The following is a 13,770-nucleotide window of genomic DNA, read 5'->3' as shown; positions in this document are numbered from 1 at the left end:
TTATTCTTTGATAAATAGAAAGCTCAAAAGAACAGTATTTATTTAAAATAGATTATTTTAACAATGTTAAAGTATGTGCTGTCACTTCTGATCAATGTTTTCTGGATAAAAGTATTCATTTCTTTCTAAAGTCTTACTGACTAACCCCAATCTTTTGAACAGTAATTGTGTTCAGTTGAGAATTCGAAGCCTATTTCTACCTCATTAGTTCATAGTTATTATATGAGTATTATATGAGTAGTTATTTCTTGCGATTTTTATATCTCGCAGTTGCAACTTTGTTTCTATCAATTGGGACTTTATAACTCACCATTGCGACTATTTCTTGTAATTCTGACTTTATTTCTCGTAATTGCAACTACATATTGCACAACTGACTTGACTTGCAGTTGCTGCTTTTAAATTGTTTGCTTTCATGGAAAACACAAATTAGATATAACATGCTTCCATTCCAGAATAATTGTAAAGGTTTGTTTTCATTGGTGTAGACAAGGTGTTTTTTTTTTTTGGGAAAGCTGTCTTTTTCTGCTTTCTTTTCATTCAATGAGCTAAACCTCAATAATCAGATATTATAATCTGTAATGTAATCTGTAAGTGCATAGAACCAATTATTTCATCTGCTTTTAAAATAGTTTTTTTAGCCTACTGAGTTGATGGACAATGATGATGTGTAATAGCATTAGTCATGTGTGAGTTCAACAAATTGCTTCCAGAGCAGTATTCAGCATATAGACCCAAATTGATCCCAGGAAAATGGGAACAGAAAACAATGTATGTGGTAAGGCCTGGTAGTTGTTGTTTAAGATGACTAATAGACACTATATTGCCAAAAGTATTGGGACACCCCTCCAAATCATTGAATTCAGCCGTTCCAATCACTTCCATGGCCACAGATGTATAGAATCAAACACCTAGGCATGCAGACGCATCTACAAACATTGGGGAAAGAATGGGTCTGTGACAAGCAGGGTGGGCGAGAGCCGTGAGAGAGCGGCTGGAGGGACCGGTGGCGTGATTGCAGATGAGCTTCATACCGGTCTCGAATCCTCTCACAGAGGAGCTCAGAAGCATAAATGAAGTCCATTTATAAGTCCATTAGTGAAATTTCCTCCCTACTAAATATTCCACAGTCAACTGTTAGTGGTATTATAACAAAGTAGAAGCAATTGGGAACAAAAGCAACTCAGCCACGAAGTGGTAGTCCACGTAAAATCACAGAGCGGGGTCAGCGCATGCTGAGGCGCACAGAGCGCAGAAGTTGGCAACTTTATGCAGAGTCAATAGCTACAGACCTCCAACTTCGTGTGGCCTTCAGATAAGCTCAAGAACAGTGCATAGAGGGCTTCATGGAATGGGTTTCCATGGCCAAGCAGCTGCATCCAAGCCTTACATCACCAAGTGCAATGCAAAGCATCAGATGCAGTGGGGTAAAGCACGTCGCCACTGGACTCGTCAGTCGTAGAGCAGTCATCACTGTTCTCTGGAGTGACGAATCACGCTTCTCTGTCTGGCAATCAGACGAACTAGTCTGGGTTTGGTGGTTTCCAGGAGAATGGTACTTGCCTGACTGCATTGTGCCAAGTGTAAAGTTTGTGGAGGGGGGATTATGGTGTGGATGTTGTTTTTCAGGGGTTGGGCTTGGCCGTTTAGTTCCAGTGAAAGGAACGCTTCAGCATACCAAGACATTTTGGACAATTTTATGCTGCCAACTTTGTGGGAACAGTTTGGGGATGGCCCATTCCTTTTCCAACATGACTGCGCACCAGTGCACAAAGCAAGGTCCATAAAGACATGGATGAGTGAGTTTGGTGTGGAGGAACTTGACTGGCCTGCACAGAGCTCAACCCGATAGAACACCTTTGGGATGAATTAGAGCAGAGACTGAGAGCCAGGCCTTCTCGTCCAACATCAGGTCCTGACCTCACAAATTTGCTTCTAAAAGAATGGTCAAAAATTCCGTAAATCTCGTGGATCGCCTTCCCAGAAGAGTTGAAGCTGTTATAGCTGCAAAGGGTGGGCCAACTCCATATTAAACCCTATGGATTAAGAATGGGATATCATTAAAGTTCATGTGCATGTAAAGGCAGGCGTCCCAAAACTTTTGGCAATATAGTGTCTGAATGCTCAGGTGGTCTATTAGCACTTTCATTTCAGTGGTCTTTTGTTATTCAGTAATGAGAGTTTATGATTAGGAAATTCTACTTAAATGCAGCAAGAATCGGCAGCAAAGTGCAGAGTGATGCCGTCAACTCTTGGGAAAATGAAGGTTTATCTCTTTTTATTGAGGCTATCATTTTAATTGTATCAGGCCACACAAACAGAGCTCTTAATGCCTTTGGACAGGCCCTATAGCAAACATCAGGCATTTATTAATATGGATTCCAAATGATTACTGAAGAAGGAGGTCTGGGTTTAGTTGGGAGCTGGAGGAGGGAACGGGCATCAATCCGCTCACAGAGAACAGACGTTTCCCTTCTCCCCCCGAAGGCTCTGTGGCAGGTGGTTCACATTTTATACAGCATATAATTGAATAATAATAATAACAACACATATTCAGTATGAAATGGAAAATTCATCCTGGGAACACAAAGCAAAGTTTCCAACATGATTCCTTCCTGACTGAACCTCATGACACCATGAACGTCAGGTGGGAGTTGGAATGAAAGGGCTCATGGGTGATAAATCCCAACACTGTTTTATTGCTGACATGGAATTTTGCTCTGTTATTTAGGACAGCGCTTAAATATAATGAAAGTGTTCCTATCTTATCTTTTTTTCCACATCTTGGGGTTTACTTGGCATTTTGGAAGTCAGGTGGTAATTCTGGTGTCTGCAACAAGACATGTTTTGGTCTATTGTTACTCTGTCAGTTTCCGGCAATGACTAAAGGGAAGTATTATGCTTATTGTAATGAACTTTAAAGATTTTGTCAGCATGTGCTAAATGTAGAATTAACAAAAACTGGACTTGAGCTTAGAGGAAAGGGAATGGATTGAAAAAATGAACTGCCAACGGATGCATTCCTTAGATTTCGGGCATTTTTATATAGAATCTGTATTTTTTACATTCTTTTAAACTTTGAGAAACATTTTAAGGGTTAGTTCACCCAAAAATGAAAAGTATCCCATAATTTACTAACCCTCATCAGTCATCCTAGGTGTATATGACTTTCTTTTTTCAGCCAAACACAATCTGAGTTATATTTAAAAAAAATATCCTGGTTCTTCCAAGCTTTATAATGGGAGTGAATGGTACCTTAGATTTTGAAGCCCATAAGAGCGCATCCATCCATACATAAAAGTAATCCATACGGCTCCAAGGAATAAAGGCCTTCTGAAGCGAAGTGATTGATTTGTGTAAGAAAAATATCCATATTTATAACTTTATAAACTATGAGGAAGAGTGACTGTCTGAAAGAAGTCATATCCACCATTGGCTTGAGGGTGAGTGTTTGAGGGAGAATTTTTGGGTGAACTATACCTTTAACGGTACATTGTAGTACCCTTCAAATTTCCTTTTGTTTTTCTTCTGGTAATGTTGTTGTTGGCAGTTGTCAAAACTAAGTCTAAGAATAGCACAGTTTTACAAGTTCCCATCGTGTGCACAAAATTCTTATATGAAATTATGTATTGTTCAGAGTGCAAATGTGCTTTTTTTGGCCTTACATGAAATAAGCAAGGGCTCAATAAAAGAACCCGGTGTTCTCTTGTAAAATTGTGAATAGCTCAATAATTAATCATTGAATCAATTTTATTATGCCCACTGCATTTTACAGCTCAGAGTCTGGATGTATTTGCAGTTACTGGAATCAAAGTTTTATTGCAGAGCCAACATACTGTTCCGGTTGTTTTAAAGAAATGCCTTGGTACCTTGTAGGCATTATACAACAGCAGATTAACAGTAATAGTGAGACAATTAAAGCCCATGTGTTTAATTTTTTCAGGCTAAAAACAACAAAACATAGGCAAGGTAAAGCTCTGTATGTTTTGTGTAACATTTAATGATCTGCTGTTGTCAGATTTTTTTACGCTGCAAAGATTTTCTAAAAAAAAATATTTTCCAGTTATTTTGCAGTAATAATATTGGAGCATATTGTGAGCAATACATTTACCTGATAAGCAAAATTGCATAAGTTAGCTTTATACAAGCAAATATTATTTGCCAATGAGAGAATAATGCGCTTCTATTAAAATTACTTAAAGTAATGTATGTAAGGTTATTTGAATGTTTTTAAGCTTGCCAAGACTGTATTTAATTGATACAAATTTATAAGTAAAATTAGTCAAACATTTTGAAATATTACAATTTAAAATAACCATTTTCCATTTGAATATATCTTAAAATATAATGTATTCCTGTGATGGCAAGCGGAATTTTCAGCATCATTACTCCAGTCATCAGTGTCACATGATTTTTCAGAAATCATTCTAATATGCTGGGTTTAAAAAAAAAAAAAAAAAAAATTACTTAAGAAACATTTACCTTTGATCAATTTATTGCATCCTTGCTGAATAAAATATTGATTACTGGATGGTGCAGAAGAATGGTACTTAACAGCAGAACTGTACCTTTTCTGATAATAAATCTTCATACCAGATAATAACTTCATAACTCAATTTTGCTTTCAAATATAAGGGATCAGGGTTTGGTTCATTAGACTAGCCTGTTAGCTTCTATGTATATACTATTTTTATATACACTGGTGAAATGGTGCTATATGGCACTTAAAGTGGTTCTTTGGCTCGTAATCATATGGGAACTTTGAGTGCTGTATAGCCCCAAATCTTGGTGCTTCAGTGGTTCTTCATCGGTTCTTCAGCGGTTCTTTGGCTGAGGTGCTATATAGCACCGCTACCATACACAGAACATGTTAAGATATGGTGCTATAGCACCAAAAGTGGTTCCCCTATGATTACGAGCCAAGAACCCCTTTTAGTGCCATATAGCACAATATTTATTTAGAGGGTTCAGTATATTGTTAATATTATTGAGAAGGCTTATTGCTATACTGTGCATGCTTTTGTGGTGTTGTCATGACTTTTTTTTTCCTCCTGCAGCTCCAGAGTGATAAGTGACATGGCATTCATAGCTCAGGTGACTGGTTCAAAAACCCGCAACGGAGTACCCAAAACCTCAGATCGCAAAGCAACTGCCTTTGGATGAATGGGAATGCCAACAGATTGATTCCTCCAGGTATTGTAGACCTCCTTTCAGGCTTACTCAATTAAAAGTCACTTGTGTATTGGTGCACTATATTACGTTGAAGCTTGCACAATGCTTTTTCATCTTATACTTTAGCATCACGTATTTCTGAAGTTCCCTTCTTTCGTTTTTAGAACAACAAAGCTTAGCACTCACTTTTCACTTTGATTTAAATAAGCGTTTAATTTGAGAGGCCCTCTGTGGTTTGGCGGCCTGCTGCTGTTTGTGTAGCGTAGTGGAGATGCTTTACAACGATAAAGTAGGAGAGGAGCTTTGGTGCGCTGCATCACCAAATGACTGGTGTTCTGGAGTCAGCCAAGAAATACTATAAAATCGATGTGGTCACCAGTGAAGCTGTGTGGCAGAGAGCTGAGGGTTTGGCTTTTTGCAAAGAGGCAGGCATTAAAAAAAATACTGAGTGATTCAATGTGGCATGTTCACCATGTAAAAGCTATGTGTCAACCCGATGACCTCTGTAAAACTCTACTCAGTGTGCCACTCACATCCGACCTCAACACACAGTGAGAAAAACGCAGCAGCCGGGGGCTATTTTAGCGGGTGGTCTCTCGCTCTCGGCCCATTCGTGGGAGAGAGAAGCTCATATATCAAAGAGTTCGTTAGAACAGGTAACGTCCTGTTACACTGCAAAACAAAAAAATTGGTCTGTTTTTGTCTCATTTCCAATTAAAATATTGAAGGATCTTTCAAACATGGTCAGTTTACATGCGAATAAAATATTCCCCCCTCCCCCAAAATTATATTTAGGTATTTTTTGTACCCAACCAACATTTATTTATTTATTTTTACTGTATTTCACTTTTTTTGTGTGTATATAAAAATTATATAAGTTCAATTCATGCCATCCCTTGAGAACAGGGACCGTAGTTCACAAGCCTTGGCAGTGTGTTTATGTGTTGTGGATCATCCAGAAAAGGCCTAAGGGATTCTAAAAACTGTGATGGTGACACCTACTCATTTTATAAGGGCTCGATGGGGTTGCTGCGTTCCACTTGTGAACCTGACCCTTTCCTAGAAATAGCTTTGAGAGACGCCATAAAAAATGCTCCTTTTCAGCCATATGAATTTCATTCAAATAACCACAAAAAACCTGAAACACAAGGAGAAAATAAGCCCCGACTTTTTCCATGACAGAGGATAAAACATTTTCTGCCACACATGCACACAGTTATGCTCATTTTAAAAAGAAAAAGCTGCTTTTTTTTTGTTGTTATTATTTTTAGGTTTTGTTGCAGACGATGATGGGCCAATATTTTGAAAGACGTGCGTGAAAGCTGTTGAATCTTTTGTCAGACAGCTCAAGTTCTTGAGAAAAATGTGCGGCCCTGATTCAGTAGCCTATCTGGGCTCAGATGAGATGTTGTCAGGCTATAGAGTGGTGCAAGTATGACGTCACAATCCGGAAGTCTAATTCCCTGCTGGCTCCTTCGAGATTTTCCTATTGGGTTTTTCAAATTATGACTAAAATAAAGCATGTGGTAAACCTAACACTTTGACGTTTTGTTCTACAACGTACACTGCACACATTCACACCACAAGCTGTCTTATCTAGTTACTTATTAAAAACGTACGTGTTCAAAAATTAACATAACTGCTTTAAAATTAGCTCTTTCGTTATGTGTGTGTAATTTACGTTGTAGAAAAATATTCAAGTTGTATTTACCACAGGCTTTATTTTACACACAAATCGAAAATGTCTCGCTTACGTAAAGTAACCCTTGTTCCCTGAAGGAGGGAATGGAGAAGTATGTCAGAGATGATCTGACGAAATGGGATCTCATTTCGTCAGATCATCTCTGACGTACGCCGAGAGTGACTGACTGAAAGGGAAACCCCATTATAAAACCGCATAGGAAAATCTCGAAGGAGCCAGCGGCGAATTAGACTTCCGGGTTCTGACATCATACCTGCACCGCGCTATAGCGGTGTCCCAAATCAGAGGCTGTATCCTTTGAAGGCCGCATTTATGTTACCGTGGCACAACGGAAACTGTCCCAATTTGAAATGGGACCTTCAAATGCAGCCTCCAAATGCGTCCTTCGTTTTCCATGAAATGAAGGATATAACAGATGGATCATTCACGACCTTGCCTACCACAGAATGTATTGCGTGCCAGTGATGACAGGATTTTTTTTAGAGAGAAATTGCCAAATTACACATTTAAATGTAAGTATTGCATTGTAAACCCTAACGCTCATAATTAATTGGTTTGAGTAGAACAAATTAAACAAATTAGTTCAAACTAATGAACTTTTATGAGTATTTAGAACTTTATTTTTCTTTTGAGTTCTCAATACTGACACATTTTAAGTAATCTGAATTGTTCAATTGTTTTGAGTTTTATGAACTTGTTTCTTTAATTTAATAACTTTAATTTAAACGAAACTAAACCGAAATTTCAATTTCCCAGCATGCTTTGCCATGACACTCAAAATGGACAGTAAATGCCAAAATTAAGTGTTATATTATGTTTATTTAGGTGCAATATTAACGTTAAGTGGGAAATTTAGTAGTGTTTAACTTATTTGGGTTTACAGTGAAGTTTGTGAACCCTGTTATGTTTTCTGACACTTTAACATAACTTTCAAAAGTGTCCAGTAAAAACAAATTTACCTGTCCTGTCAGACATTTTACTGTGCTCGTAGCTTGCACTTTTCAATTGCACACACAAATGCGGAGGCGCATGTTGTATTACTTCACTATATTTAAAGAGCGAAATAAATTACGAGCATGCAACGTAGTAGTTACGTTGTAAAAGTTACCAAAAAGTACCAATAAATTACATAACTTTGTGTGTTAGCAAGGATTTGCACGCAGGTATGATGCTCATTCTATTAATCAGGATCAGTGACCATAATATGTTTTATCAACAAGCTCTCACACCCAACTCGTCACATATTGACTCTTGGTCAGTTCCCTTTGGCGTCACTTTTTAACGCACAGGGTACCCCTTTAGCCAAATTTTTTCGATGCGCAGGGTACTCCATTGATTTAAATGAGAAACCTTTGGCGTCATACACAGACGCGTTGGGCATGGATATTGTCATGATGAAATGATATATTGAGTTATGATTTTGCCATTATGACATGAAGTGTGATTCTCAATTTAATCAGTCAGCATAATTTTGTTTACATTTATTTTCTTTTTTTTATTTACGCTATTCAGAAACGTTTCAACCCGTAACCCAACCCCACCCCATCTGATGCATTGGGCAAACAACTGAAATCAATGCAGTTCCCTGTGTGTCAGAAAATGACGCTAAAGGGGTACCCTGTGCGTTAAAAAGTGACCCTGAAGGGAACTGACCAAGCGTCAATATGTGACGAGTTGGTGTGAGACCATGTTGGTTTCATTAACAGTTCATGTTAGTATTTACAATGTATATACATTCATTTTAACATTGTTTTATTTTGTATATTTTTAAATAACTGTGGTGTTTCATACTAACTTATTAACTTTTTTGTTCTATTAAAAAAAGTTTGGGAGTGCTATTTAATAGCCTTACCTTATAGCCTACTGTTTATTCATCAGTATTAGTCATATTTTTTACAATTTATGTGTATGTTGAGTACAGTGGGACGGTGTATGTGTGTGTGTGTGTGTGTGTGTGTGTGTGTGTGTGTGTGTGTGTGTGTGTGTGTGTGTGTGTGTGTGTGTGTGTGTGTGTGTGTGTGTGTGTGTGTGTGTGTGTGTGTGTGTGTGTGTGTGTGTGTGTGTGTGTGTGTGTGTGTGTGTGTGTGTGTGTGTGTGTGTGCGCGCGTGTCAACCATTTTTGTGAAATAAATTTGCTTGCTTTTTTAATAATTTTTTTTCTTCTAATTTCTAAAAAATTGGGTCATGGATTCGCGGCCTATAATGACCATGGGAAAATGTGGGTCCCATAGTCATACCAGTTGAGATCCACTGCTTTGCTTTGTTCAGGTATGAATTCTTCACACACCTACTATTTCAAGATTTACATAAATTTGATTTGGGACCAGTAACTGGGATCACAAGGAACAAGATTGCTATTTTTAGAAAAAGGATATATTTAATCACCGTAATGTTAAATAAAACACGCATTACCTCTTGTGACTAATCATGTGGTGGATTTCCAGAGGTATGTGTCTGCGGGTTGAAAAATGTTAAGCAGTCTCACATGGTTCAGAAGATAAATGGAGGGCATGAAGGTCTCTGGAAAGTGTGAACTGGGATAAATTAGTATTGGATCTTAACTGCCAGTTAGGTGGCATGGCAGCATTCTCGCTTAATTTCTTTTCATCAAGACCTTCTGGGGCTTAAAGCATGTGTCTTTTTTTTTTTTTTAAATGCCCTGCTGTTCAAAAGTTTGGGGTCCGTATGATTTTGTTTTGTTTATGTGTTTTTGAAAGAAATCTCTTATGCTCACCACAATATAGTAAAAGTACAGTTACAATTTTAAAATGTTTTTCTAATTTCTAATTTAAAAAAACAATTAATTGTTGTGAAATCAAAGCTGAATTTTCAGCATCATTACTCCATTCTTCAGTGTCACATGATCCTTCAGAAATCATTCTAATATGCTGATTTGCTGATCAAGAAACATCAAGTATCAATGTTGAAAACCGTTGTACTGCATAATATTTTTTGTGGAAACCGTGATACTTTTTTCCAGCATGTACTTGAAATAGAAAGTCTGTCACTTTGACTATTTAATCCATTCTCGCTGAATATAAGTCAAGCCTGCAGCACTCCTCTCAGAAACTGAAGCCTCCGTGCCTCGATCGCCCCCAGGTTGTTGGTCCCAGTATAGCTCATAAGCCCCGCCCCTCCGTGTTTTCTAATGGACGCGAGACAAACTAAACAATCAAATTACACTTCAAATAATTTTTTCCTAAAGTTGGTTTCTGTCATTGTAGGCAGTTTTTATCACGACGATTTCATTTCAAGTGTTTGTTTTTAAATAAGTTTAGTTTTAGTTAGTTATTTATATGATATAAAAACGGGGGGGTGGGGGGGTGACATCATGATTGACAGCTGTGATTGACCGCTTCTCTGAGTGAAGTTGTCACTGAGGCACTAACAGACTTTTTTCGGGATGAGATTGGAGCTTTAGCTTTAATTTCTACATTTCCATAACTGTTTATTTCACACCAACATAATACATTTTTCTGCATCTGTGAGAGTGTGGGCGGGCTTTGATATCGCAGCTCTACTTCCTGCTCTCTAAGATGTCAGCGCCATTTTCGGACCTCCGGAGGCTTCAATAACTTCAGCGTAAGCCAATGAAGTCGCGTCGTCCATATTTTTTTTTACGGCCTATGATATAAGTATTAATTTCTTAATTATAATTACTTAATTTATAAGTAACTAATTTCTAAGTAAAACCCCCCCCCCCCCCCCCCTAGCGGAAGTCAGTGCTAACCGAAACCGACATTTGGATACCGTCATTCTTCAAAATATCTTATTTTGTGTTCACCAGGAAAAAAAAGTCATATAGGTTTGGAAAGACATTACAGAATTTTCATTTTTGGGTGAACTATCCATTTAATATGCAGAGGAAACTCTTAAATGGATAGTTCACCCAAAAATGAAACGCAAAAGCAGGCTCTTTTGCCACTCAGTCCGACTGAGGGGGGCGTTTTCCGGCGAGAAAGTGATGCCAATGCATACCCTCTATTGTCAGGTCAAACAGGTATAGTCCTGCCCCAAACTCATGCCATTGGTTGGATTCCTAAATGTTGGATTCCTCAAACAAACAGAGTGATGTTGAAAGTGTTTACACTTTGTGAGCAGTCATCCTATGAATGGCTTACTTGTAGTTGTCTCTCCATATTAAGCTGCAATTGGAGAATTATTTTAACATAAACCCCCCCCCCCAGACAATTCACCTTAAAGTACTGCATGAACACTGACAGGCCTTCAGAAGTCATGCATCTGTTTCTAAACATTACAGTTGCAGCTTTTAAATGTTGTGTATGCCAATATGATTCAGATTAGATCCAACGTGGCAGTTCATAGACAAAGTTTCAGGCAGGCAGGATTGGTATAACTTGGAGACTAGCACGGCAAAGCGAGAGGGAGGGAGAGAAAGCTTGTTTACTAGGAGTTTGCTGGCATTTCAGCCTCTGCTTTTTAAATGGACTTCAGCAGCACTGTAGAAAGAGAGGAGAAAGTCATTATTGTCAGTCCAGGCATGTTTTGTTTCCTTCTCACATCCATTTCAATAAATGTCCCTGTCCCATCCAGCCGAAAGAGCCTTAGCAACAGCAGGAGAGCTGGTGCAGACGTTGGCTTTGCGCATACAAATGACCATAGTGCTTCTTTTCGGACGAGTTCAGGGACAGTTTGTGAATTCCTCAATGTTCTGACATCAAGGCTAATATTTGTCCCCCACACAAGTATCTGAGGACAGTCTTGTTTTCAAGTTCTCTGTGGTTCTGGACTCTGATGGTAATTCCTCCCAGACAGCTGAGCCTGTGGACCATCTGTCCTTGTTCCACCTCCCCTTTAATCAGATAATTTGGACTGTGTGGCGTGTCCTTCCTTTTTAATATGCAGCCTGTGTGCACAAACACATGCCTTGCTGTATCCCGCATCATGGTTACTCTCACCATGCCGCCTTGCACGATGGTTTATTCTTAGCAGGGGGATGCAACCCAAGACACCACTCATTAATTTTAGGGCACATCCCTTTGCCCATTACATGAGGTTTAGAAAGTGGATAAGTAGATAATGAGCCGGTCTTTAATGCCTTGTCTTTCCTCAGACCAAACTCATTTGCCAAGCTTTCAGCAGTTTTTGAAAACATAGTTTTGTTTTTGGGGGGTCTGGTTTTCATTATGAACTATATTGCTGTCAACATGCTTCGTCAAATCTCACTGAGATCTTGAATGCTAATAATTTGAGTAATGTATGTTTCAATAAAGTTACTGTATAGGAAAAAGTATTGAGGAAAACATTTTCTGTTGTTAATTGTAAACAGAATCCTTTTGTCCCCCTAAATAAAAGTAAAATGTACATATCAACATAAAAACTGTGACATGCACCAGTGCCCCAATTGTATATATTCTCAGTGGTGCAAATTCAAACACATTCAAATGCATTGGCATATTATATTCCAAACTTGAAATAATTTGGGTAAAACAAGTTTACATTTTGTGTTTTGTTTAAACTATTTATCAGTTCTTGTGGATTAGTTCGTTAAAAGAATCGCTCACCCGAAAACTTTATTTACTAACCTTCATGTCGTTCCAAACCCACATTACTTACTTTTTTCCATGAAACATAATAAGAGAAAATCTTAGGAATGGATGCTATTTTCCATGCAGTTACAATGAGTGGGCTCTGAGGCTTTCAAACTTTAAAAAAAAGATGCAGAAGCATCATAAAAGTTTAATAAAAAATAGTCCATATGATTATTGCACTGTATTTTAAACCTTCTTAACTCATACAACAGTTTTGAGTGAGAAACAGAGCAAAATTTAAGTTGTAGTGCAATGGGTGTGTGAATGATGGAACAAATCATTCTTTTGAGTCAGATCTTTTTAAATGAAAAAAAAAAAAAAAATGTAGTCAGTTCACAAACAAACGATTCGTTTGCAAGCGTCTGGTTCTTGAGTTGGGAATATTGAGTTAGCTCACTGGAGATAAAGATTAACTCTGCGTTTTTCAAAAAAAGTTGCCAGCCACCGCCAGTGTTTTTGATCATTTTCACAAAAATGTCATGGCCCCCAGAATATTTTGTTGTATGAATATGCGAACATGGAATATATCAAAAGAAAGAACAGACCCTCTGCTTTAAAAAAGCAGTTTTATTCTATTCAAGCATTCTTTTCAACACTTGAATGTTGGTACGTTTCATTAAAGGGGACATGTCCCTTTTTACAAGATGTAAAGGAAGTCTCTGATGTCCCCAGAGTGTGTATGTGAAGTTTTAGCTCAAAATACCCCACAGATCATGTTTTACAGCCTGTTCAAATTTCCATTATGTAAAATAACTCATTATGATTATTCTTTATGATTAATTATAAATATTTTTGAATCAGTTAATGAGATTAACTTGATGTAGCTGCATTAACATTACAATCAATCATCCTGTGAACACTCAATATTGATTATTAATTATTTCTAAGAGGTTATTTTTCATGGCCACAGAAAAATAATTATTCCTTAGCATTTACAGCGCTTAGAGCGTGTAATGCAATCGATCATTTAAGTGACAATTTGTTTGCAGACAGTCAGAACCAGATATGTATTGTGCACAATCTTTATTAACTAAATCACGAACACAACTAAACTAACAGAAACGCATACATACAAATCACACATACTGTATATGGGTAAGATGGAAAGTGACAGAATGAAAAACCGGATCAGAACAGAGGAATGAAGCTATGAAAAACAGGCATTAACCATGAAAAGAACCATCAGCTTGTTATTTTCAAAGCAGCTCAGTGGGAGGATTTTACTACTTAAACTAACCCTCTGTTTAGTTAAAATAGGCAATACTTGCATTGCTGTTGCAGTTGAAGCAGTTTCGTAAAGTTCCTGATTTGATGGTTCTGTGAGTCGATGGTGTTGAAGTTGCA

This window comes from Gobio gobio (genome assembly GCF_949357685.1).
Source record: "Gobio gobio genome assembly, chromosome: 12".
In the NCBI taxonomy this organism is placed as follows: Eukaryota; Metazoa; Chordata; class Actinopteri; order Cypriniformes; family Gobionidae; genus Gobio; species Gobio gobio.
The sequence above is the reverse complement of the archived record's forward strand: the minus strand, read 5'-3'. Positions refer to the sequence as shown.